Source organism: Siniperca chuatsi, linkage group LG20, assembly GCF_020085105.1.
Source record: "Siniperca chuatsi isolate FFG_IHB_CAS linkage group LG20, ASM2008510v1, whole genome shotgun sequence".
Lineage (NCBI taxonomy): Eukaryota > Metazoa > Chordata > Actinopteri > Centrarchiformes > Sinipercidae > Siniperca > Siniperca chuatsi.
In genome coordinates, this window is record NC_058061.1 from 5,969,820 (window position 1) to 5,997,433 (window position 27,614).

General features: G+C 40.5%; 1 protein-coding gene across 9 annotated transcripts in view; it reads left to right on the forward strand.

The window, feature by feature from the left end:
* The window catches only part of tanc2b (tetratricopeptide repeat, ankyrin repeat and coiled-coil containing 2b), a 145,775-nt gene that overhangs the window by 4,146 nt on the left and 114,015 nt on the right, over positions 1 to 27,614 (forward strand). For 7 of the 9 annotated variants that reach the window (XM_044177504.1, XM_044177506.1, XM_044177507.1 and 4 more), the window contains exon 2: positions 10,403 to 10,518. The exons of the other annotated variants lie outside the window; for them this stretch is intronic. The gene's annotated coding sequence lies outside the window, so the exon portion shown is untranslated. The remainder of the gene's footprint in view (positions 1 to 10,402; positions 10,519 to 27,614) is intronic. 9 annotated transcript variants of the gene reach the window in all.

Here is a 27,614-nt window from a genome sequence, read left to right on the forward strand (position 1 = left end):
CCTAGTTACAGTTTCATAACAATAAATGGGAGCACTGCATCAATATATTATAACTTGAGGTTTGTGGGGTTTTTTACTTGATATTTTAGTCTGCCTGCCTGCAACGCTTCTCCATTGAAACCTACATCTGATTTATAAAGCATGCAAAAACCCGGGATTTGTGCTTACTCGCATGGAAATTAAAGATAAGTCATTAGCAAAATACATGCTCAAATAACCTTATGTATAAGTTACAGTCCGCTGTGCTGTGTATGAAACGTATACCTGTGGAAGCTGAACATCAGAACTAATAAGACTACTACTTCAACTACTTCTACAACTAATAATCATCATCAGAATTGACTTGGTGGCACACTGTTTATTGTGAACAACAAACAACACTTTGAAAACTGAAATGGAAATGGAGTACAGCTGCTGGCTCAAGTGGCCCCGCAGAAGAAATTTAAGTGGTGTTCTTTTGTTTGGCATGTTAGTGTGGATGTAGGAAATTCTCTTTAAAAAGCTAGTAAGGCCTAAAAGATGCTGACATGTAACAACATGTTCAAATTGATGTATTTGTGTGAGCATGACCTGAGACCAGTAGCCTGTTCTTGCTGAGCCTGGGATATGTGGGAAGTCATTTCTACCCATTTCCCCATAGTTTGCACTGATATATTTCATAGTGGCTGTTAATGCTGTGACTGGAGTCTTTGAGCTTATTGCTGCATTGCAGCTTTAATGAAATCAAGTTAATCACCTCTCTATGGACAAGTGGAAGTGTTACATCTTTTATGTGTGCTACCTCTTAAATTACATGATATTACCTGATTCTGCCAAGATGGCTAGGCTGTTAGATAACAAAGATTGGCTGTGCGGCTGTATCCAGTCAGTCTGCCACTCAAACTTTCCTCTGGGGAACCAAAGATCCCTGTTAGCCTATTAGGCAGCTGCTTGAGCCAGCCCCAGCTGCTGAAGGCAGAGTATTCATCAGGCTTGAAAGCTGTGTCTCATAGCTGGAACAACAGCTATGATACCAACAACCTCCACTTTGCAATGTTGTTGGGAGCAACCAGTGACCTCTGTTGCCCCTCCTTGATTTTTATGGTGAAAGTGCGTAGTTTTACGCCCACCAGGTAGTTTCTTCATCTGTCTCCTTCTGTGCACACCAGAGACATCATCATCCAAGTGTGGTCCTCATCCTCACTGTTGTCCTCACTCACGACATCTGGTGTCACTATTAGCAGATTACCAGGGGCTTTGCAATCCCTCATGAAAGCTGTGCATTTTAGCTGTGTGCTATAAGTTCAACACAAGACAAATAGGGTTACCACCATGTCACCTACTTAATGTTTGCACATTAACACTGCTGCTGCCAAGGCTTTGTAATGTGATCTGTGGGCTGCCGTGAAGTTGTCGATGAAACATTAGTGCTCTGTCATATCTAAATAGCTCCACTGTTCGTGCTCAGTTAGCATTGGGAGATGGGCCTCAGCTCTGTGATGTGAAGCACCATTAGTGGGTTAACTTCATTATAATTTGCCAGGCATTTCTGTGTCTGTAGAACATAGTGGACGCGTTGTTGTTAATACAGCTGCTTCCATTGGCTTTGTGTGCTAAAACAGGGTGTGACGACGAGTGTAGGAGAAAAGGATTTCATGAAAAGTAGCATTGTTTTGAGTGTGGCTCAGCACTGTTTTCAATGATGTCCTTTGTATTAAGGAACTACAATGAAACAATGGCTGTAAATCATCATTTTTTAAGGATTTATGGAAAAACATTCTATTCCAACAGCTGAAGAGGATACAGATCCAACCTTAATCTCAAAATGTTTGATTTGACCTTGCATCTGTCTGTGGGGTGAGCTACTAGCCAATAAGAGGGCAGTTTATTGTGTGGTCAGACAGAGCAAGCTGAATCTGGTTACGACCATTGTTTTAATTATTCACAGTTTTGACACATTCTGTGAGTTGATGACATTAGTTTCTCATCAGTTGTCAGTAGGGTGTTCTCGGGTTCTGTCATTATGTTTGTGATATCAGAGCCTTACCTTGTCGTTTAGCACCATCATAGCCAAGAGGTTTTCATTACATCTGCTCAGTTCCAGATCCCTATGCTCATATGGTCTAAAGTAGAGCGTTAATGATTATCAGTGACAGAAAATCAATTGATGAATCTGTTTAAAAAATCAGTTAACTGTTTCAGGCAATTTATCAAATAAAAATGCCAAACATTTGTAGAATCTGGCATTTCAAATTAGAGCATTTTCAGAGTTAATTCTTTTTTTTAGCATTTTTTGGGGCCTTTTTGTCTTTATTTGATAGTGCAGCCGAAGATAGACAGACAGGAAGGGGGGGGGGGACATGCAGCAAAGGGACGCAGGCCGGACTCGAACCTAGGCCACAGCAGCAAGGACCGAGCCCCAGCACACTGAGCGCACGCTCCACCAGACGAGCCACCGGGGCCCCCCAGAGTTGATTTTTGCCTTGATGACGACTCGGAGAGGTCAAAACTGGTCTTAGATTTAAACCAAAATGTCCGACTAAATAATGATATAACTTTTCTCCTTGCTCTGCCTAAGAGTGCACAAAGAACCTCTGCTTTTCTGTGATCAGTTTTTTCATCTTCAAGAGCACCTTAAACTTCCCTGGACTAACTACGTGTGAAACTGATTGAACACTTGGGCTCTGCATTTCTTTTGTAATTAGAGAGTTTTCAGTTTTTCTCTAATTCATATCATTATAAACTGAATCCCTTTTGAGTTTTGTAATTGTTTATTCCTTGCCATAGACATTTGTCTATATTTTGTGACATTTTATAGTTAAAGCAGTAACAATCAATTAAAACATAATCCACAGATTAATCGTAACAAAAATTACCATCAGTTTCAATCATTCCTATTTAATTTGTGTTCCCAGTTTCATTTGAGTAGAAGATGAAATACAGCGGTATGCAGAGTTACAAATTACAGATACCCATTTTCAGCTTTTGCAGATTTTAGCAAATAAAATGAGAAATGAAAATAAGACATTGTTGATCTTCTTGTTGTTCAGTGTTACTTTTAAGTACATTCAAATATTTTAGCTGCTTAAGCTTTGTTAGACCAAACCTGTACTTTCCAGCCATGCACTTATTATTTTACTTGAGTATAACAAAATAAATAAAATGTTGCAAAGCAAGCAGTATTACACACTGACCATGCTTTACTAAACATACCGAATACAGTTCCCACAAGCAACACATTTTGATTAAATTAACCAAAGCTAAGTGAAGTAGCCCTTGCTCAGTCTGGAGCCCTGTAATGCTACGTGGCACAGTATGCAGGCTATTTTTAAGACTCCTTTTAGCTGAACTATTGTATTTTACTCAGGCCAAGATGGTTTTACTCAGGCCACGCACACTTGTAAATTTCAAAAAGGAAAAGTGCATGCAGATCAAAAAGATGTACTTGGTTTTCTCAGTTCAACAAAATGTCAATTACTGACCACAATGCTTGCAGCTGCATGGGTTTGTCCTTTGCAAATGAAAAGTCTCTCCTCTAGCTTTACTGTGGGATCTAATGTACTGTAGCCCTTGGTGGCACTTTGTGTAATGTAAGTATAATGCATTTTATCTAACACAGTATTTACAAGATCCTGAATTTTTGTGTAAAAGCAGAATGTTCTGTATGAGATGCTCTTCAAAATGCAAACATTAAAACCTTTTTATGGATTTGCCAGGTTTCTATGATATGAAAAGCTAAATGGCCTTGTTGATAGAGTCCATACACAGCACCAGGGCCAGTTTCAGTGAGTGGTTTTCTTCAACAATGGCTTGTTTTTAAGGTAGGGAGTGGTCTACTGCTTAGTCTCCAGTCACCAAAATATGTCCTTGTTCAGGCATGAGAGTTCATTGTGTTAGCAGGCAGAACATAGAGTCCCCTCTGAGTCTGTCTAAAAATACTCCATACCACCTCTGCCCCAAGCTACACACCAAGGGGAAAGAATAAAGAGGGGCAGCATGAGACTAGATGAGTAAACATGCAGCACTAAGCAGAGCTAAATGCATTTCTCTGCAATACGCTCTGCAAGAGTGAAAGTATGAAGAACTAACTAAACTAGTCATTCAGACAACTGTTGGAGCCTCCGGGATAAGAGTTTGGTCCTCCTGTGCAAACATGACAGCTTGTATTACACTATCATCTTTTTTTTATAAAATGATCTGATGTCAGTTAGCATTTGCAAAAGACAACTGTTACTAGTGTATCAGATATATTCTAATGCTGGGGTTGGCAACCATTTCGGTGATGAGAGTCAATTTACAAAGATGAAGACGGCCTGTGTGCCAGTGCCGTTTGTTAATATAGATAGGATCCCCTCTCTCTTTTACTTAGTCACACATACAAAACCATGTTGCGATGTAGGCTACTAATAAGTAAAATGCAAATTGGGCTTACAATAGTGCAATCCCTCTCCCTGCCTTTCACTGCTCATTCGGGCTATGTCTGGTTTTCAGTAATGTCAGTATTTTAGTAATGCTCAACAGTTCTTGCGGATGGAGGCAAGCCTTTAATCCTGAATATGATGGTATCTTTAATTTGGAAATACATCAAATAGCACATTTTGACACTGCCCTCTTGATTGACTCAACTTTATTGGACTCATCTGGGAAGTTTTTCTCATTCTTAGTTTTTAAAATGACGCTTTACACTTGACTTTTTTAACCACAAAATGCACATACGGCTCAGTCTCCTCTTGTCCAACTGGGCTGAAAAGGCCTGCTAGATTTGCTCGCCATGTCACATGCAAATTGGTGCAGTGAGGACTCCTCTTTTCCAGGTGGCTACTGGTTACAGCACCTGTGTTTTTGTACGGCAGCTCAACGACCACTCAGCATGAATTGTGCGCTGTTTATGTAAATGCAGACATATTAATCATGCTTCATCATGCTGGTTTAATCGGTTTTATTGCTAACCTAACTTAGCAACTTGTAATCATGGGACCACACTAATATATTATTTAGTGTAGTGACAGGTCAATACTGTAGTATAGTATTTGCTTTCTCACGTGCCACTGAAAATGGCTTTGTGTGCTGGCATGTGTGTAATAAGTTGCTGACCCCTGTATGTAAAGGGTGACTACATTTTGCATCAGTGATTTATGTTCTAATGAAGATCCATGAACTTTTTTGCTCTTCCTCTTTACCTCCCATGGCCACATGTTTTTTTTTTTTAATGTTTTTAAACAATGTGTTTTCGGTAATACAAGATTTAAAGGAAGCATGCCGGATATAGTTGTTTGATAGCTGTTTTCCCCAGGCTAAAAAGACACAGCGAGCTCCAGCCTTCCCTCAAGGTCAGGGTCAGCCATTTTCACAGTGGGCGACAGGAAGCCAGAGGGACTGCCATTACTAAATGCCTAATGAGTCTCTAATTGATATCCAGCTGAAAGCCCCACAGAGTGTTAATGCCAGTTCCAAGGAAACTATATTATGTTCCCTCTTCATTTAGCCAACAAGACATAGGAGGCCCTGAAGCATACATTTTTAACATGGCGTTACAGAGGTAATGAGAGGTCACGACACAGTGGTTGGTTAGAGAAATTGTCAGTATTTTCACTATGTGAGCACAGACAGATAACACAAACAAACACACATTTATACATGCTTATGCATGCCCTTTTGTGTTTCGTTTGATGTTAGACCCACTAGTGAAAGCAGGAGCAAATTAGCTTGGACCCTGCTCTTTCATTAATATGTTCTTCTTTTGGTCAGTCATAGTTTGTATGCCTCCTCGTGCTGTATGTCTGGGATGTAGATATAAAGAGAGAGAGAGAATTTCACTTGAGGCTTTACTACCATGTTGCAGCCGCAGTATTAAGGACTGAGTAAAATTCCCATCATCTCCCACTCTTTTATGAGATGTAACTGCTGTAATGAGATGGATTTTGAGAAAGGGGCTAATCTTAGGCAATGCTTTAAACCAGCCCCCTGACCATATCCCATTCTCCACGCTTTGAAGGTTCCAGCCCCTCAGCCAGGACAGCTTTCAGACTGTATTTCCCTAAACGTTTCATTCATCTTGATCAACACCGAAGAAGCTCAAGCTAGTGCTCAAAATAGCTGTGGCTATAAAGCAACTGCAGACTTTTCATGCTTTGTTGAGTGAAGACTGGCAGCTGGCAAGTGTTTGTTAAGAAGGTTAGTATTGTTTAAAGTCGATCCCTGTTAATTCAGTGTGCTCGAACGGTTCGACATATTGTCATTCAAACCTGTACCTGCCACTTAAAGCACAGACACCTGCCAGGCTGCTGCTCGGATGTTCTATTTTCGTTTCTTATGATAAAATGGTAAGCACGTTTGAGGTTGGTTTTTTAAAGTATAAGTAGGCGTTGGAGGTGGTTGTGTTGTTCAACAGCTTATACTGCTCTTCTTCTTAGCCTTGGCAGCCCAAAAAAACTTTGTGTTTGGATGGTACAGAGGGCTTTTCAGCCTCTTTCTGCTGGCTCCCCACACCGCAACATTAGCAACATGTTTTAATGGTCCGACATCTCAGCAAAAGAGGCAGAATTTCTAATTTTGGGCCTAGGATGAAAGGGCATCGGTGCTTAAAGGAGGCTGAAACAGGTGAAAAAGAGTGTTGCGTTGGTTTAGGGATAAAGGCCAGACTTTCACATTGGAAATTACATGTTGGTTGTAGAAGAGTACTAGGACAAGTAGCTCAGCAACAGCACTGTACTTGGAGTACACTGCCTGCAAAGTAACAGTGAAGAACCTCTGAACTCGCCTCTCAAAACATTGTGGGATAGCAGGTGAAGCAGGACTGATCAGCGACATGAATAAAAGGGAAGGGTGGAAGTTAGTGGAAATTCTAACTCAATGCAAATGAGGGTGAAATTTGTCTGGAAGCTCTGTAGTGGTTATCTGAAAAACTGACAAGAGGAAAGTGATGGGTCAGGAAGTTTAGTCCTCACCTGCTGTGGATATATGCCTGTGGCGATGTTTCTGGGATCCTTCAAGATTACAGATGCAAACAAAAATGAAGTCCTGCTGGGCACAACGTCACGTAAGTTGTTGGAGGACGTTGTAGGTTGTTTATTTACACAGTTTTTGCTACTGAGCATTGATGCAGGGATTAATGAGAAGTGGTGGAGGCCATGTTGAGTTATTTGTTCAGTTGGTACCTAACATGCTATCCTCATTCTTTTAACATTTTGTGCAGGTACACGTTCACACGACCACACAAGCCTACAAGGTGCAATAACAGAGGAGAAAATTTGGACGACCATTTTTGGAGGAGCTTTGAGGCTGATGTGGAATTTATCAGCGGATGTTAGTTTTTTTATGTAAACATGTTACAAAAAAAGCTTTCGGTAAGGAATCCATTGAGTTTGATTATTTAAGATTTAACGAGACAAGACATGTCTGGTGCAGGATGTTTTACAGTTGAACAATAAACTTTATTATCAGAGATTATCAGTGAATAGTGAATAGAACAGTAATAGCACACAGTAAACATTTAAAATTAAATTATGGTAGATAATAATTGTAAGTAAAACCATAAGTAAAAAAAAAAATATATTTTGGAAACATTTTGCAACAGGCTGATGTTGGCCAAAGTGACAATTTGGACCAAAAACTTAAACAAGGGAATTAGCTATGAAAATTTTAAGAATATATACAATTGATGAGACATCTGAGAAGATGTCAGGAGTACAGAAGGTAACTAAATGGGGCCTCTGGGTTGAGGAGTGTCTGTAACGACTGTGCCATTTTCTGAAAACTTTCTCCCATCCTCTGGTTGGTTCTTGGTCTAACTTGTACATTACAGAAAAACATCTTCATGAAGGAGATTTTTAAAGCTTGTTTATTTCTAAAACTCAAATACAATTGCCTTTTGTATGACCTCAGACTGAATAAATGGACATGGAATAAAGATAGCATTGATTTCACTCTCAATACACAATTGAATGAGTCACCTTATTAGCAACAAATGTATCTTTGCTTGTTCTCTTTATATCCTGTCTTGGCCAATGTAATTAGTTGGAGATAATAATGGTAGGTGATTTTTCTTTTTTTTTAATGTAAGTAATTGGCCCACAGTGCCCTGTGTTCTATTTCCCAGACCTTTTAGCAAAGAAAAAATATGGTCAGGGGAGAACTCAAACACCATGTTCTGAGCGTGGAGACTGGTCTAAGCAGGCCAATTTGTCTGAGAACGTATTTCTCAAACTGGCAGAAAGAGTCTGAGACAGAGCAGTGGTTTCTTCATGATGTGTAGCAGTACACTTTAGCCAGCATAAAAAGGCAAACATGAACTGCTAGACTTTACACAGAGGCATTTGTATTACATGAAAGCTTAAACACTCATGGCCTCTGAGAAGGAGATGAGAGGGATGGCTTAAATGCCATGTTTATCAGTGAAATGGGGACTTAGAGTGTTGGTCGCATAATTTGTTTTGATCTTATTTCTGGCCTTTTCAGTTAATAATACAGAAACCCAGTGGACAAAGGAGAATTATGCATTCTGTCACATGATTGAGATTTGAATAGGCTTTCTATGGGACTGAGATTTCAATGGATGTTTTTTTCTATTTTAATGCCCTGTTTTTTGCTTCAGCAGTCCATATCGTTGTAAACCAGACGAATAGCACAGGGTATGGTTTTGCCCTTGCTTCTCTTCTAATCATCATCTGCTGGGGGGATAACTGCCCGGCCTTTTGTGACCCCCTTCTAGCTTCTAGTGACAAGGGGAGTCGACCTTGGGAAATATTTGGTGCCATATTTCTTTAACCCCAAACCATTAGCTAGCTTCTCCAGTAAAGAGTTTGTCTCTCTCTCTCACACACACACACACGTAAAAAACTTGCATAACTAAACCTTTTGAGACATGTTTTGTTTGAGCAAATAAAAAAAAATCCAAGATAATCTGAAATAGACAGAAATAGTGTTTTGATTGAGGAGATGGCATTTCATTAAAAGATCACTGTGTGGGATTTCACTTTAAATTAAAAAAGCCAAATGTTACCCCAAACATGACTTCACAGAAGCTATTTAAATTCTCCTTCCAAGCGTGCAAATCCCCAAACAAAAATATTTCAATATATAATCAATATATAATATAATCAAACTGAGAATTATGGAGATATGACTTTCATAGTGCTTCTCATTATTATTGCTGTAACTTATTTAGACTCCCATTGGTTCGCTCAGCTTAATTAATGTGTTGGCAACTCAGTGTGAAATTCAGATTCCGTTTTATAAAGTGTTCCCTACAGAGAGCAATGTGCAAACTATAATTAGAAAAGGGAAAAAAAGTATAAAGTCCATGTGACACCTTGAGGAAACATGATTATTGTGTTGCAGTTTTGTTTGAAGACTTCTTTTGTGCAGAAATGACACTCTGCTTCCTTTCAAAATCTATGTCTTAGTTGTCCTTTTTGAGTGAGGAAATCAGCTGCATTGACACTGAAGGACATCACAGAGGGAGAATTGGTGCAAGAACTCTGTGAAGCTTGAATTAATTTGTTTAATTACACTGGGAGACTTTTTTTTTTGGTTTGTTTAACAAATACTGGATCATTACACTTATAACTTTTATAACCAAGTCCTCTTTCCAAAAGTGTGGTCTAATTAATTCTCTATAGAGCATCTTAACTGCCAATTCTGATTATGTAATTGACTGATAACCTGAACATATGTTTCTGTGGGCCAATGCAGCTTTAACTAATCGATTTTTATATCAGCAGCTTTTATAAGATTATTTTGGGGCATTATTTGTTTTATTGCACAGTTTGTAACAGGATGAAAGAGAATATGAAAGATAAACGTCAAAGACTGGATTCAAACACTGGATGGCCACATGTGATTTGTGACCAGGTAAGATACCAAATTAGATGCTCAATGTCTAAAATCTTTTATTTAGAATGAAGCAACCAAACATGTAATATTTCATGTTTACATCTCTCCATTTCCCCCTCATTTTAGTGTTTATCACATGACTGGTAACATCTCCCACACAGAAATTTCAGTCCCCATCTCCCCCGTCCTTAACTCGCCACCTAATGACATAATGACACATTTGGTCAGAGTGCTTAGGGACTCAGTGGCTCTGCATCACAACTCTGCAAGCAGCACTTTATGTCAGATCCACCCCCTGAAGAGGGTGACAACAGTCTACTGTCCCAGTCTGCCCTTTGACAACCAGCCCTTGTACATACCCCAAATGGCTTGTTTGCATCACCAACCACTGTTTGTGTTCTCTGTTGGAAAAAGATCATCAGCAGAGCAGAGTGAACAGTGAGTCCAGGCAGTCATAGACTTGCCACGCCACTGAGCTGGATGTCAAATTGCATCTGCTGCTTCTGCTTCTGTGTCAATACAAGGCCCCTTCAGTCCATTGCTCGCCTTGAGTTAAAGTTTTTTATTTCACTGTGGTTGCCTTTTGTAGAGAACTGCTGGGTGTCCCCTCTGGAGAGGGATCGGGACTGTAGTTCAGCCCAGCGAAATGTAGCGCCTCACTGCCCTCAAAGCCGGATTTGGAGACCTGCCTGCTGTCTACTCATGGTGAGTCATCCTCCAAGTTTTATGGCACTTGAACCAGTGTATATGGCTGGGACCTCTTTACACCTATTGCTGCATCACAACAAGATCATCATGTGAAGCAACATTCACAGAACAATAGATACATTGTTAACCTTGTGTTTTACAAATAGGCAAAGACAAGAATACATGTACATTATTTAACATTGTTTGTTATGATCTCTGATGAATGCATGGATAAACTTGCAGGACTTGCATGTTTGACTATGTTTATTGTTCTTGTACAGTAGCCAATCTGCCTTTTTAATAATTGGGATGCCTACCTTTTTAAAATGATTGTTTAACCTTTTGGATTAAGGTAAAACACATATTGTTTGGCTGCCTTAGTAGTCAATTCCATCTAGACATTTTATTTTTCATAAAACATTTGAACTTGTTTAAACATGTCATGTAGATCAAGTTCTGCATAGGTAAACTTGCAGGACGTCTCTTAGATATACCTTATTAATGTTTTATCATTTGTTAAAAATACTAAAAATCAAACAAAAGAAGCTGTTCGCATGATGGTAGAAATGGATTAGAAAAAACCTTTCCATTTGCTATTTTTCTAAATTCAATTTAAGCTTGAGCCTTTTCATTATTCAAGATAATTAAGAAATGTATTTTTATGCTTATCAGCAGTGCTGGCAAATTGAAAAAGAGAGTTTTTGTGAAACAGACTATGGTCTACTATGTTCTGACAGCTCACTAACTAGTCAACCTTGGAGAAATGACCTTTACACGTAGCTAATCGTGATGCATATTTTTGGGAGAGGAAAGTTGGCACTGCAGAATAACTCGGCTGTTTATCCAGGAAAACTCTATTATCAGGAAATAGATTCATGTTGCCTGCTTCTATTTTCATTCTAAATTTTTACAATACGTACTGCGGAGGTGCTGTCGTCTCTTCAAGAAGATGTCTCCCAGAAAAAGTCTTATTTTTAAGCACTGTCCCGAGTACTGATCGATGTGTCGGCTTTGGGCCATATGTAATTACTCTGTGACTGGCCAGCCATGAAATTGTTGTTTGGCTCTAAAATAGATCCAGAGTCATTTTATAGGAAATTTTTTAGAGCAAGGCCTTCTGGTTCTGCCATACACAGAATGAATATGACGATGGCAGCACCAGGAGTTGGTGAGATAATTGGCTCGGCCAATAAATAAGGTAGGGAGTTCACAAAAGCATTTGTCAGTGACCTCTGCAATCTCATTAGCAGGGTTCAACATTGTATCATCCACACACATTATGTCTGTAGTCTGTTTAGTTTTTCAAGTGTGTGTCTGAAGACGAACAACTTCTGTCGGCTGTTAAAGGGAGTGTGGAGCTCGCAGGCTGCAGAGAGGTATGCAGAGTGACAGTCGTTGGCTCACATGTATGCAGCTGTGGCCTGTAAGATGCGGGCCGGCAAATGGAGTGGAAGAGAAGTCCCATTAAACCCTTGCTCTCCTCTGAGAAAGAGGCTAACAGCTCTGAATGGTGGCCTCTCGCTCCCTGGCAGAAAGTGCTGACACAAATTTTTGTCTGACTGAAATGCTTTCTGACCGCATGACACTGGCTCTTTTCTTCCTCTGAGATTCCACCACCGTAAAGCTGGAGCTACACAAAAGAGATACAGTATGCGGGTGCTGCTTAGGAGGTGGCATAAATTATAATCATACCATAAACTGGTGCAAAGGTCTGCATTACTCACATTTGAGAGGGTGAGGAAGGAATTTCTTTGTTTGAGCAGTTAATTGGGTTTATATGCGTTAAACCTTTCATTTTTCATCTCTTGCACATTACACATCCTGGGGAACAAATTAATTTTGTTCTGCAAGCCTTTCTGTCAAGCTTTCTCTTGTTAAACAGCTTCACATATACAGTATGTTCTTCGACATCTGTTCAAAGATGCACAAATCCTGTAATTCGCAAGTGTCCTGGACCAGAGAAAGGCTGTCTCGTCCCTTTTGGCATGCAGCCTTGATCTGTCAGTTTGTGATTGACGTGGTATGGCTCCTGTGTTGGTCAGTGGTGCGGAGATGCAGAAACATGACAGTGTCTTCAGGCACATAAAGTACTGGATTCTAGGCCTCCAATTGTGCGTGTGATCAAATGTGATGTGCTGTTAACCTTTGCTGGAACCATGTGCTGGAAACTTTTGGTGGTGGTGGTTTGCAGTATATTTTTCAATGTGGAGAAGCTGTATTTATTAATTTCATGCCTCAGGTTCCAGTTACAGTAAAGCAATCGCATTTATAGGCTTTCTTCCGATAGTATTGGTCATGCTTTGACCAGTCAGATGTTTTAGGCAGTAAATCTTCGCTGAGTGCTGGAGGGGACGATGATGAGAGTGATCAGTGTTGTCAAGTTGTTGAAGGGGATCTGAAGAAGAAGGTTGCTCCCCTGTGGGGTGTGTGGGTGGTTAGTTAGCTACAGCCCACAGCTACTGAAGGGGAGCTGTGTCAAATCTGACATGCTGAAACCCACAAACGCCAACATTGACAGCCACTTGTGACGAAAACCAATTTACAGGCAAGATAAATTCTGTTTGAATTGTGGGGGAGCTGTCCTCCCTGGCTTGATCTTGTTGCTTTAGTTTTTTTAGTCATCCGTGTATGGTGGTAGGCTAGTTTCTCTTTGGCGGATTTGTGACTTCAAGTCCTAACAAAGCCCAAAGATTCATAGCAGATGAGACGAGAGTTTATTTTTCCAAGTAGTTGGAATGTACAAAGAACATGATGCGGGTAGGATGCACATTTATCTTAAACATAACATAGAAGCCACAGACTTGAATCACTAAATGGACCATTTGTTTTAAAGATAGATGGATAAAGACTGAGGAATGCTTGAGAACCTTTCTAGCTGCTCTGATTGTTAAAAGGACTAGTGCAACATGTGGTCTGCAAGTGCCGCTGTCCTTTCTAATGTAAAACACAGACCTTGGCCGGGGACACGTGTGACACATAGGCAAAACTCTCACCCACAGAGACCCGGGCTCAATTCCGGGTAGGGCTACCTCTGGCTTAGTCATGCATTCCAGCTATCACTGTTGGGATTTAAGTGGGAAGCCAGTGAGGGATTGTCTTGTCACTGCACTAGTTACTTCAGCCTGAACGCAGAGGGGTGGGATCCAGTGTCAATAGCATGAACTTCCAAGATAACCTCAACCTGTGAAGTACCTTGCTAGCAGGTGAAAAAGAAGTGGCTGGTAACTGTATCATGTTTATCTGGGGGACACATCTCACATCTCAAACACGCTGCTGATTTAAAAAGAAATGGTCTACAGTGTCTTCTGTTTTGTATGCTTATAGCTACAAGCTAGTGTAATTGTAATGCAGCTCATTAAAACATTTCAGGCTGGTGCCTTTGAAGCTGGACACCCTGCTTAGCTGTGGACTGAGTGGCTTGAGATGGGTGGCAGCTGCATTGGCTTTGAGCAGAAAATCACACTTTCAGGGGGAAATATTGAAAGTTCTACATTAAAGGGCTTCAAGAGGCATTTTATTCTGTTTGTCATATGAGGAATTCATATATATTGTCATATGAGATTATATATATATATATATATATAGTCAGGGTGCAAATGACAAAAGCTGTGATGGGCAGGAGACGATTGTGTTAATGGACAAATAACTTTGCCGTTGCTAATGCTCCAATGGCAGTGAATATTTTCAAACGTAATATTTCTGAAAAATCCAGGCTAGTACAACTTAAAGGCTTCAATTTAACAACAGACTTCACTTGTCCATCTTAAACCCATGTCATTAAGCATAATGGTGCCTGTCTTCTAGTGGTCTCTGTAATGGCTAGCAAAGTCCATAGTGTACTAGCTAGCCTCCAACACAGGAAATGAAGGACACAGAAATCAGTCTGTGCTAATGTATGGTTTGAGAAATACCACGGTGTGAACTGCATCAAAAGCCAATCTGTATTGTAGTCTAGATTGAGCTGTATCACAATTTCCTCTTCCATTTTTTTCTTGTTTCACTTTATGCATAATAATTGTGGGGGTAGAAGATATGGCCCAGCAAAACTGTTGTGAATTAATTTTCATTCTGTCAAAAATTCTTCTTTTCCACCACTCCTCTCAAAAACCCTGTCAAATTAAGTTCGGGACTGCACTTTTGGCCTATAAATCATAATCTATTCAATCCCTGGCCTAACCCCACCTCAATTTGTCCTGTGCAATTTGTTGTATTGTGTTTGGACGTAATGCAACAAGACCACAACAGCTTGTGAGTGTCTCTTGTAAATGGACTCTGTAAGGTGTATAGTGGGACCCAAGTCTCAATTTTCATAACCATCCACAGTAAATTTCAAACTATTAAGACATTTCATGTTGAGTCTCATTCCACCAAGTCAATCATGGTTTCTTCATCTCCATCACAGTATTTAGCATAATTAATGTGTGCATGGGATTGAAAATATGCCGCAGACGCAGAGGTAAACAGAGACATCCCGCTATCATCTGGGCTTTTGAGGGAATTCTTTAAAGTGATGATCCTTTGGGACCATGTATGCACAGGTTTGTTCAAAATCAACTCCTCCCCTCTCATCTCTGCCAGCCGTCATTGACAGCTGGGCCCAGCTAACAGCTGCCTCCCCTCCCCCAGAAACTAATACATTAAAAAAACAAAAAGAGTTGCCAGCAAGCGTGCTTTGTAGGAGAACAAATTATTTTGTAAAGCCACAGTGAATTCGTGGGTGGTCCCTTCTAGTCAGGTTTAGAGCTGCAACTAACGATTTTTCAGAATTAATAAATTATTTTCTTGATTAATCGTTGCGTTTGTAAAATGTTGGAAAAAAGTAAAGAATGCCAATTCAGTTTCCCACAGCCTAAGGTGACATATTCAAATATCTTACTAATAATCCAAAGATAATAAGTAAACTATTTTAAATATAAAAATAAAGAAAAGCTGCAAATCTTGACCATTGAGAAGATGGTAATATTTGGCATTTTTGCTTGAAAAGTGACTCAAACGATGAATCGATTGTCAGTTGCCGATAGATTTTCTATCAATCAACTAATCGAATAATCATTTCAGCTCTAGTCATATTCACAAGGTGTTGATTGACCTTTCAGTTCATTACAGGTTAATCCTCACTGTCCAAGGGGGAATTTGGGAGGTTTTGATATTAATTACAGTTAAGCCGTAATACTTTGAACAAAAACAACAAATAAATAGAACAAATGAAATGGATGATCACCTGATGATGATGGTGATGATGATGATGGTGATAAAATGGACTGATTTGGTTTAGTGAGCCAATATTGATTTGAGTCCAGACGTAAGAGACATCCAGACTTCTGTGATATTCACTTAGCCAAAGCGTATCACCTCAGTGACACACATGACTTCTGAAACCGCCCACATACACAGCAGACATACATGTGGTGGCCGCTGCCAATTATTTTGTGGACGAAGCGCTTGGCAGGGGTCCATTATGAAGGCGTTCTCTCCTGGGAAGCCTGCCTCTACAGTTCAGTAATGAAACCAGACCATGAGCTGACAACACACAACTTCTGTCTTTTTTACTTTTTTGTTTAGTTGGTTTGGGTAAGATTACATGGTTACCGTAGAAAAGGTTTCAGTCGTAGTCATCTGGACACTGTTTCAGAATCAAGACGTTTCGGCTCCCATCCGGAAGTCATTCTCAATTGTGAAAAAATGGACCGGGAACTCAGAAATTTAAGCTACTCTGTGTTACATAAGCCCTGAAACTGACCTCAATTCAATTAGGTCAGTTTCAGGTGAAACTAGCTAGAGTAATCAACAGATACTCAGGTAGACTCCATCCTGAGGGCAGAGCTTATGTAACACAGAGTAGCTTAAATTTCTGAGTTCCCGGCCCATTTTTTCAAAATTGAGAATGACTTCCAGATGGGAGCCGAAACGTCTTGATTCGGAAACAGTGTCCAGATGACTACGACTGAAACCTTTTCTACGATAGAACACTCCTGGACGAATGAGGGACTACACCGTATTACATGGTTACCTTGTATTCTCATCTTCAGTAGACCAGTTTCAAAGACATTATTGGTAATTTGTGGGGGAAAAAATGTAAAAGAATACCAGATAAGTTTGCAATTACATTACCTGCAATTGACCTACAATATAAACTCCACTGGCTAGTGCATGGCTTTAAATTGAAATTAAAGGTTCAGTGTGTAACATTTAGGAGGAGCTATTGGCATAAATAGAATATAATATTTATAAGTATGTTTTCATTAGTATATAATCACCTAAAATATGTATCGTTGTGTTTTCATTACCTTAAAATAAGCCGTTTTTATCTACAGAGAGAGCGGGTCCCCTTCCACGTCTCCATGTAGCACCGCCATGTTTCTACAGTAGCCCAGAACGGACAAACCAAACACTGGCTCTAGATAGGGCCGTTTGTGTTTTTCGCTAGTTTTGCGGCCAGGGGAGGGTGATGCGAGTGGTATTCAAATGATTGCAAACTGCAATTTCACCGCTAGATGCCTCTAAATCCTACACACTGGACATTTAAAGCAGCTCTTGATTATTTAATTAATTAAATATGCATGCTAGTCTATCAGTAGTTTAGGGTCATTTGTGGACGTTTGGTTATTTCTCTTTTCTGATGTCATCCTATCTCCACAAACACTTCCCCACAGTGTCACTGTTTTTGCACTATTTACACTCTGTAGATAGTGTGTATGTGAGTGTGTGTGTGTGTGTGTGTGTGTGTGTGTGTGTGTTTGTGTGTGTGTGTGAGGCTGGCACATTCTATCTCAAGGGGGTAATAGCACCTAGCCTTTTTCTTTTGCTGATGTGGGCAAGGCCTGGTTCAGCCTGCTAATGTGCATAGCATAAGGCCTTACAAAAGGCAGACTCATCTGTGGGCTTGTGACCTTCAGCAAAGGGGAAGGACTGGAGGTGACCCTGCATGTTTGCATCTAAATAATATCTCTTCACCCTCGGCTGATGGTTTCTTTTACTGAACAAGGCAGAGAACTAGCCTGTATTTGCCACTTCATCTTCTATCTGATTGGCAGGTTCCCATGTCTTCATCTTGTGTGTGAGGACACACATACAGACACATACAGACACGTGCCTTCTTGAAGATACATATTGACTGCTGTTCTGCAGACATTATCACCCAGGAGAGGATGAAGTATTCCTGTTACGAATGCACTGCCTTGTATGTATAGCGCATTCATTTTCTCAACACTCTTGATAATAACACAGGAGAAATAATTGCAATGTGACATGAAGACAATCAATTTAATGAAATGACTTATGATAAGTATCTTTCAATTAATAGCCAATGAAACGGATTGCGGCTGAAGTGGAAACAGCATGATAATTTGCCAACATCTGCATGAAAGACTTAATGTCATCTTCACCATGCTTCCTTTCAAAATGTCTTATAAGCCAAGCTCATGATACTATGTGAGTGTGGGAGTAAACTGCTCCCAGCTCCATCACTCTTTGCCTGAGTGACACATGGTGCGATGGTGGCTGGAATCTAATAGACATTTACTGGTGGTCATCAAATTGCCATCAGAGGTCAGTAGCCAGCTAACACGTTAATTGGGTCTTCGCTTCCCATGGTCTTGTCTGCGCTTTCAGCCGAACGTCAGTCCAGCCTGACAGCAATCTGGTGGTGGGCTGAACTGGAAGAGCAAGTAATTTAAGATGTTTTCTCTCCTGCCCACGCTCCCTTCTATCCTTTTATACCGTCTTCTCAGATCCAGATTCATAGTCACAAATAGCAACCCTGAAGGTATCATTGCCCTTGTGAGGCACACTAATGTGTTATTTTCTTTGTGGTATTGTATCGCTGGCTCTGGAATTAATAGTGAGTCTGGATGAAAAAAGAAAACTACATTTCTGAAGCTTGAGATACATCATAAAACATGAATTTAAGGCACACTTCCCATTTGTAATGACAAAGCTGGAGTTGTTTGTAGACCACATGCAAGACTGATTACATAAAAAACAGTAGTACAGTACATTACTGGAACCTGTCAGCACCTCCTTTTCACTGTTATATGAAGTCATTTGCAGCCAAAAGGCATACACATCTCCCGTAGACACTCTCTGTGGATAATGAAAGGAGATTAGAGAGGTGCTGCTAATTCACAGTGGACAATGAAGTTCTTCACAGTGTGAATGTGAACATGATGGTGGTGTACATGGTAATACAGGACTGGAACAATGCATAATTCATCGGGATACAGATTCATCTCCTATCTCAGTCAGTGTGCCTCTGCTTCAATGAAACCGCATTTATATCCTTGCCTGTGTAATTCACAGATATATTTCCCCAGACATTAACAAAACCGAGGCAGTTGTCAACAATCACTTTTGACTATTGGACCTGTATTTCTGTCTCACTTCTGAGCGGGCAGGCCCAGTTGAGGGCAGAAACTTATTTGGTCAGCACCAAATGTCATTATGGGCGCCCTTTTGACATACCTATGAGCTACTCCATCTCTTTTTGTCTTTCCCTCCGCCTGTTTGGATGGATGGCAATACCTTATTGATCTGTTCTGTTCTTGTCCTGTGGTTTTGAAACCATACCCACCCTCTGAATGTCTCTCTGCCCATACCTTTGGGATATGCTGGGTACATGGTCTCCTTGTGGGTTTTTTTTGATGTCACTATCACTATCTGTAGATGTCATAAATAGAAAGCATCAACAGATAACCTGTGAGGAAATTTGCCCCTCATCGTGATGTTTCTTTCACCTTCACCTGACTGATGATCCAAGACAGCTATTTCTGTTTCTGCTGTCTTACACAGCAGTCAATGGAAAATTGAATACCTAGAATAGGAGGCAAGATGTTATTGCATCAGCCCAGTATCCCTCAGAATCACAGAACTGCTATCAACATTGACTTTTCTATTAACAATAACCACAATCTTTCCCTAAACATAACCAAGCGTTTTAGTTGCCCAACCCTAACTCTACCTTAACCATAGTTTATTTGCCATAACCATCATCTTTACCCAACCATTTCTGCATATAGATAATGTAGAAAGCCAGAATTTTCGTGCAAGATCGACATTCTTTTCTGGGACAGGGTTGAAATTAATCTGTGATCTTTTCCCCAATGTGTGCCCTAGTGACCAGCAACAGTTACCTGAGATTTTCGCTTGCCTTTTTGTCAGGGCTGACCTTACTTACTAACTTCTTTTTACTGTTACCGTATGTACATGTGTTGGTGAAACCCACTGCAAACAGCAAGTCGAAGCATTCAGCTGTCACTGATTGGCTAGTTGCATTGCTGCAGTGCAACATAAGAAAAAATATGACACTGTTCTATTTTCTAAATGCAGCAATGCAAGTTGAAGCAGCTGAGCTTTGCAATGATGGTTGAAGCTTTGACTTGCGGTGCAATGCATTTCAACTGCAAATGTCTGTACGGAGGGTTAGATATTATCCCATACAGCTGCAGTGTCTCTACTTTAGTACCCTTCTAAGTTGGTTTAAGTTCATTTTAGATGAAGACTTTTGTAACTGTCGATTCATGAAGGAAACCAACCCAGGAGTCCCCCCCGTGGCTTTACTCCACTTAGAAGCCATGCTAAGCCTATCAACCACTCAGCTGCTCTTGAGACACAATAGCCCCAGGCAAGGAAGTCCAACACTCTATCTGGCTCTGCTGCTCAGAGATACAAAGTTACTACAAGCCCTCAACAGGCCTCTGGCTAAGTGTCGTGTGGTCAAGCATTGTAAGAAAATGAATTTAACTGGGATACACACATCTGCATGAAATGAGAGCAAGTGGGAGCTTGTGCCAGTTGGTTGTTTTAATGCTTCCCTTGAAGTGGCCAGATCAACCCATTTGGGTATCATCTAAGGGCCAGTTATGTCAGGCAGACAGAACTGACAGCGCAGAGGGAAGGAGAGGCAGTAATAATTCTGTGTGAAACCAGCTTCAGGCTGGCACTGGATCCATGTGACAGCTGAGCCAGGACAAGATGTGAGGGGATGTTATAAGTTATCACAGCCGTTTTATGCTTTAATTTAGCCTATAAGACTTTAATTTTCTGTCTTTTCTTTTACAATACCGAATCACACTGGATGCAATTAGGATCACTTGACACTGATAAACAAAATGTAGGAGTCCTTAATTTAAATGAAGAGGTTTGTTTTCACCTTTTTATCCCTAATTTGGAGTGGCAAATTCCCCTGCACTGCAGTTTTTAATTGTATGATAATTTGATTAAATACGTTAATTTAGGAATAGCAACTTATAAACACAAAACTGACATAATGAAGGTCTTAAAACTGGATTTTTAAGACAAGGCTTAGGTAATAAAACAGGACCCAGCTCAAGGTCCTTACCATGTCAGTTGATATTGTGTTTTAGTTAACCAAGCAAATTTTCAGCTTAATTAGCTCTAACCAGTTGACACAGTAGGACTGGAGCTTTAGGGGCCCCTGAAGTTCTAGAGCCATGGGGCAGATGCCTACTTTGCCCTGTTGGTAATCCAGTTTTGGAACTACCTCAAGTAACACATGATGTCATCAGCCACTTCTTTTCACCTTCCGGTGAGGAGCCGCACTTGGAGGGTGTAACACGCGGGAGCTTTTATACTTTCTCTCCCAGGTCCCACAGCTCTCTGTGCAGGCAGTCTGACCATCCTGTAGGAGTCACTTCTTCAGTGACAAGGATACAATCCCCCTCTGGCTTCCCACTGATGAACATAGCCAATTATTTGTGCCTTCCAATAAACACGATCCATAGGTACAGCTACCACAAATCAAATCTAGGGTCTCTGCAGTTGTGGGTGAGAATTTCACCCCTGCTCCACCTGTGTGCCCCATAGAGCGAACTTAACTGTTAATCAGTGTCAAATTAAGCTTAATTGCACTCACAGTGATTTAGTATTGTAAAACAATATAACAAAACCTCATGGGTGAATACGTTTTTATAGTCATCGTAGTTCAATTTTAGATGCCCTTTTGCATGGAACTTAACTTCATAGAGATTATCATTTATTTACCCTGTAAATCTGTTGTCTCATGGAGTGTGATTACAGTGCATAAAATCTGAGACTGCATCTATCAAGTGCCACTTCCAGTACACAAGAAGATCCTAGTGAAGTGAAGGATACCAGGAGGTGCTACAGGACCTCAGCCTATTTAATTCTAAGAATTTAATTTCAGCGCCTGCCCGGACCGGAGACACGGCCTGATTTTAAATGCCTCCATCTCAATGCAAATGTGCACTTCTGCCAATGTTGACTACCTGCTGTTAGTGGCCTTCTTCAGAATGACCTTCCCTCCTCATGTCATGACTCTATTTGCCCCTTTAAGCTGCCTGTCAAACATTGAACCATTCTTCCTCCTGAGGCTCTGGTCTATTTGTTTGAACAGGATCAGGGCGATGGAGGCATACAAATGGGAGCCTCTGAGAGGATTTATGCAAAACAAAATTTTCTGTGTATTCTACAGTCTAGATGATGGGCATGTCAGTGTCATATGTCAGCAGCAAAGATGAAAGGCTATTATTGAGATTAGGTTTAGATTTATCATTTCATTAATATAACTCCTGGCACCTCTGCTCAGTATGTCAGTGCAGATGGTGCAGCATCACTTCCAAATGGCCAGCAGGTGTAGCAGTGAGGTCTCTGAATGAAGAGGCAGGAAGAAGAAGGGGAGTGGAGGCAGGACTGGAAGCAGCAGTCAGTAGGATTAATCGAACTGTCTCATTTAACAATCCTTCTCTCTGGGCACACTATTTAACACAGTGTTTGACCTTTCACATCATCATCATCTAGCTTCATTTGTTGTTAAAATGGTAAACTTTTAAGAACGCTCCCTTATGTGTTAATCTGGTAAGATTTATTGAGTGCTACATCAGTAGAATAGTCCCAAAACATCACAATTAGAAATATGCTGAGCAGCTCATTCCTCCTCCAGCATTTCTCTCTTTCTACCTGCTCTGTGGCAAGGGTTACTCTACACATTCACTGCTGCTCATCCACACAGTCTTGTGTTATTGTTCACAGCAGCAACCAAACAAGAGCGAGGGAGCATTAAAGTAGCACAGTCACAACATATTAAAATCAGAGCTTGGCTGCTGTTGTCATTTTGATGTCTGCAGGGAAAAATGCTTTTTCATTAATCACTGACAAATGCCTACTTCCGCACTGTTTGCCATTGGAGAGATTATGAAGAACATATGCAGCTGAATTTAAAAAAACTGCGGCCATGCAGTTCTGAGAGAATAAATAGGTTTTGTGCATTTAGATGATTGATTTCCCTCCTCAGTCTGGCAAGGTGAATTTTCTACACCTGCCTACATGGCTCACAGTATTTCATCCCATTACTTGGTCTTGCCCAGACATCAACTAAAACAAACAGGGGAAAATAAAAGGCAATGAATTATGTTCCCCTTCATTTGGCTCTCTTTGACTCTGATAAAGGTTGACATGCTATTTCAGTCGCTTCCTTTTGAATAGATTTGAATGAGAGGACGAGAGAGGTCTAAGCTGGTTTAAACTGGGCATAGATTTGGTAATGAAACAGTGTGCCAGTTGGCCTGTGTAGGAGGACTTCTGTTTCCCCACAGGGAGATGACACAACCAAAGCACGTAATAATTCACTTGGCTATATGTGGGCCGTGTCGGTGTGTTGGAGAAGAAACACATTAAGCCCAACTTTGCCTAAACAGTATGGACTTTATTAGAGGGCCAGCAAGGAGGACATACGAGCAGAGACTCACAACTTGTTGGCCCTAGTTGTGTAACATTACGTCGAAAGGTCAGATGAGCAGTATTGGCCAAGCTTACTGCAAAGAGATGCAAATATTGTATGTGAACATTTTACTTTTAGGTGCTCTAGGGAACCTGAAACCTGTGCCAAGTCGTCTTTGCTCTTTAGCATTGAACTCTCAGGGCTAGAGGTCGCAGATGGTGTGCTGACATTAGGTCTAACTGACAGCTCATGTGTCAATGGAGAGTAGACGAGTAACAGGTTTTCAGTTTGTGACGGTACACACAGTCTGAGCAGTATTCACCGCTATAGAGTTGCAAAGCAGGAGGAGTTATTTCAGGACTCCATGAGTAAAAGTCACATTCATTTTTTTCTATGGACAATGTCAGGTGACCAGCTGTCCAGGATTGGATCGATATAAAACTCTCCTGGTTGAATCCAGTCAAAAGTCTGTGTACGCAGACAGCAGTTCAAATCAGTTAATTTTCAGATTCTGGGTCCATTTTGAATGAATTCAGTTACTGTGGCATGATGTTTTGATCCCAATTGCACCAACAAATTGTTCTGAATTTCATACAACTCTGATTTATATCTTTGACTGGCTGTAGTATTTAGAGCCATGATTTCTCAGACACAAAGATGAAATAATTAAAACTGATAGCCATAACAAACACCTACAGTATCATTTAATTATACAGGAGACTCATGTTTGAATGTTGAGGAATATTGAGGATATGTTTAAAACAATACTTTCAAATGGGACAGTACACATTTGTTTAATTTGACATTTTGTTATCAGCTATTAGACTGATTTAGTTGAAGTATGTTCCCATTCTTGGAAAATCTTTTATACTTTGGTAACTGATATGATCACACTTCACTGATATGTGACACTATTCTTTGAATAGAACTAGTACTAAAAAGCCGAGGAGCTTTTAGATAGCAATCTTGGCCACCCTGGGATCCAAAACTGTCTCATCTGTGACTGATCATACCCTTATATGGTGCATTGGGATACAGATATCAACACCTCCCCCTGCAAAGCAATGAGTGCAGGGGCATTAATCTAGATTAATAAATAATCTCCCGCAGGGCAGGAGTGAAACTTTGTTACCAGCAACCTTAAGTGGTTTCTGCATCGCCCTGTGCAACTCTCACCTTGTGAGCCAGGCCCTGACACTTCCCCTTATTGATATCAGTGTGATTTATGGAACTCTGCTCCCCTGGCCATCCTCATACTGGAGATGGGCGTGTGATTTATCCCTGTCTGATGCTGCAGGGTGTCTACTGCTGGCAAAATGAGGGAGGAGGCTCTGACTGAACAAACCTCCAGCTTGAGTCCTGTTTTTCCCTTTTGAATATTTTCTCTGCTGTGTTTAGAGATGCACCTCTGCAGCAGGATTTTGTTTTAATGAACAGGTCCATCTGCTGCTCTCCTCACCTCACTCTTTCTCCCTGAACCCCGAAAGCAAGACGGTGTATAGAAACAAGTAGAGGAAATCAATGGATTGTGGATGACTCAGCTTCAATTATACTGCTGTTTCAAGATAAATATTCTGAAACGATGCTGTCTCTGCTACTGTTAATTTGATTAAGGTCTTACTTTCATGTTTCCCAGTCAGACTGCTGGATTCTACTGTAATTGCTCCAAGAAACGTGTGTCCCTCAAGTCCATTTGTCCTTCTCAAACTGTTGATGCTTCATTGTGCTTTGGCTGCCAAGGGATTTTCAGTCTTGCAACAGCAATATTGAGTTGTATTTCTGTCATGGCTGACTACCCATTAATTGCCCATTTTAATACAGATTCTTATATCTTTTATGAGAAATTTGATTTTACCTTGAAATGTCCCTAGTCATTCAGCTCTTTGAAAGATTACATTTTATCTGTGGTCACTAAAGAATTGCCCTGTTGAAAAGCACAATTTCCTCCATCTCAATTTAAAACCTCTCTTTGCTTTTCGACTGCCGTAACTTCTGTGTTATAGGTAATCACAGTAAGAGCACTCCCATGGGAAACGTGTGTCCTCTCTAATTCTATGATTGTGTCTGTGTGGTTTCCTCGCAGATGAGCTTTAATTTAGAGGCCAGGGGTAACATGAGATAAATCCTATTGGATGCCCTGCAACACTGGCCTTTGCCATCGCTGGCCCAATTAAAGAATACTTTATTGATTGTAAATAAGCTTTGTAATTAATGGAGGGTCGCGGCTGTTCTCAGTCCCGGCTTAGACTCAGAGGGAGACGTCACCACCTGCTGCCAGCTGGATATCTTTTATGTTTAAAGATTTAGATGGGGCTTAGTTATTAAAAAATGTATTCATTCTACAGGGGGGTTGCAGTATGAAGAGACCTTAGCTAATCCTCTAATATTCTGAATTATGCCATGACAAAGCAATTCTTCAAGCAAGGCTTATAGCTAAACCTACATATTTTAATGACTAAGGCTAGTAATGCAGTTTAAATGCAAGTTTAAAGCCTTTCCCACAGGTACCTGTCTAGCTCAAAAGGCACATTTGAGATTTATTTTGGAGACTGTTAATTCAACCTCTGTGAGCCATGCTTACAAATGAACCAAGCTGTGTCTGTGTTTTATTTTTCATCAGAACAAACAAGTGTGCTACTGAAAGAGCAGATGAAAGTGGCACATCATGCAGGGCTGGTGAATGTGCCTTTAAGTGGTTTTTAACACACTGGAGGAGCATTATGCCCTGGCTGTGGAAGAGCCTGAGATGGACTGCATCCGCTTACGCACATTATCTGTGAGAGCATGCTGCTTCTTGGCTTCCCTTCACAAAGGCCGGTACACAGGGTCACCGAGAGTGGGAATGAGAGATGTGTATGCTTACACCCTCAGATGAAACATTGCTTCAGCTGTGTATACGGGTACATTTTTGTGTGCGTGGCTGTCTCTCTATGGCGACCTTCGAGTCTGTATGTGTGTGTGCTTACTTGCCTACTCAGTATCCTGTCCTCTAAGATTTCATACATTGATTGCCTCCTCTAGAAAGAGACAGCAACATCTCTGCCTATTTTCTGCTCTGGCAGTTAGTAAACTGTTATAGTCTTGCCTGGTTAGCTCACTGCTATACATATGGAAACAGATTTATCAGGCTAGACTGTGAAGTCCTCTGCATTTCATCCCTAATCCTTTCAGCCACGCTATGGAGAGCTCACATGAAACTACAATATGTACTTACTGAGTCATGGCTTCTTAAGATTTTGATTTAGTATTATAATCACAGAATGCCTTCTGGCCTGTAAGCTAACCAGACCAGACATAATAAGATGCTCCCTGCTCATATTTTATGCTGAGGTGAAGTTGCGGTGACTTGCATGAATGTGGTGACTTGCATGGATACATGATATCCTGGATACAGGATATGAGCATGCATGCCAAGAGATCTGACCCACTGCCACCTTACACTCTCTTACCACTGTCTACATCTTGTCATGGGAAGGCACATGATTCATACCAATGAATTGATTTCAGACATAGGGAAGGGCTTGCGTGGTTCTACATGATGAAAGCTCTCCTCATTACTGGAGTTTCCATTTAAGTTAGGGAACAATATCTTCTCAATGACATTTGCTACAAAAGTTGTAGGGTTGAAAAGTATTATATGGGATAATCACCAGCCACTCAATAGAAAATCATTATTTTGTGTCTGAAATCTATCAGCCACTTTCATATTTTACCGCGATGTAGCCATGTGTCACTGCTCAGCCACCTTGAACTAGCACTGCTGCTTTTGATGTGACTAATGCCTTTTATCTATCCCTCTGGTAGGTGTAAGGATCACTTGTGTCACTGTATCATAAAGCAGCCATAATGATTGCTATGATTAAGCTGGCTTTTAACTAGTTCTTTCCCACAGCTGAGGGGTGCCAGTTAATCCAATTGAAGTTGACTGTAGAGCAAAGACCTTTTATTGCCCGTCAGATAGATTTACAGTCAATAAAATTGCAAAGGTGATGCGAAAAAGGAATAAAATATAATGAGGATTCTTCAAAAAAGGGTCAAGTAGCTAATAGAAGTCTCCTTGAGGAAGAGGCCACATTGTAAGGTTTGCATCAGCCTTTACTATTAGTGCTACAAGCCCCATTATTTCCAATCGTTTAGCAAACTGTTATTTCTTTATGTCAATTATTTATTCCATTATCATACAGGTGAACTACAAAGGAAATGGGCATGAGGGTGCTGCTTAAATCAACTCCTAACTCAGAGTTTTAACAAGGTCTACCTGACTCTAAATAAAATAAAGATTAAAAAATAAATCCTCAAATATCTGACCTTCTGTACTCTTACCTGTCCAAAATCAAAAACATTTGAAGCAACTGCTCCAAGTGTTTCTAAACATAGGAATTCAGAGAGTGTGTATGTGTACTTTCACTGAAAAAGTAAA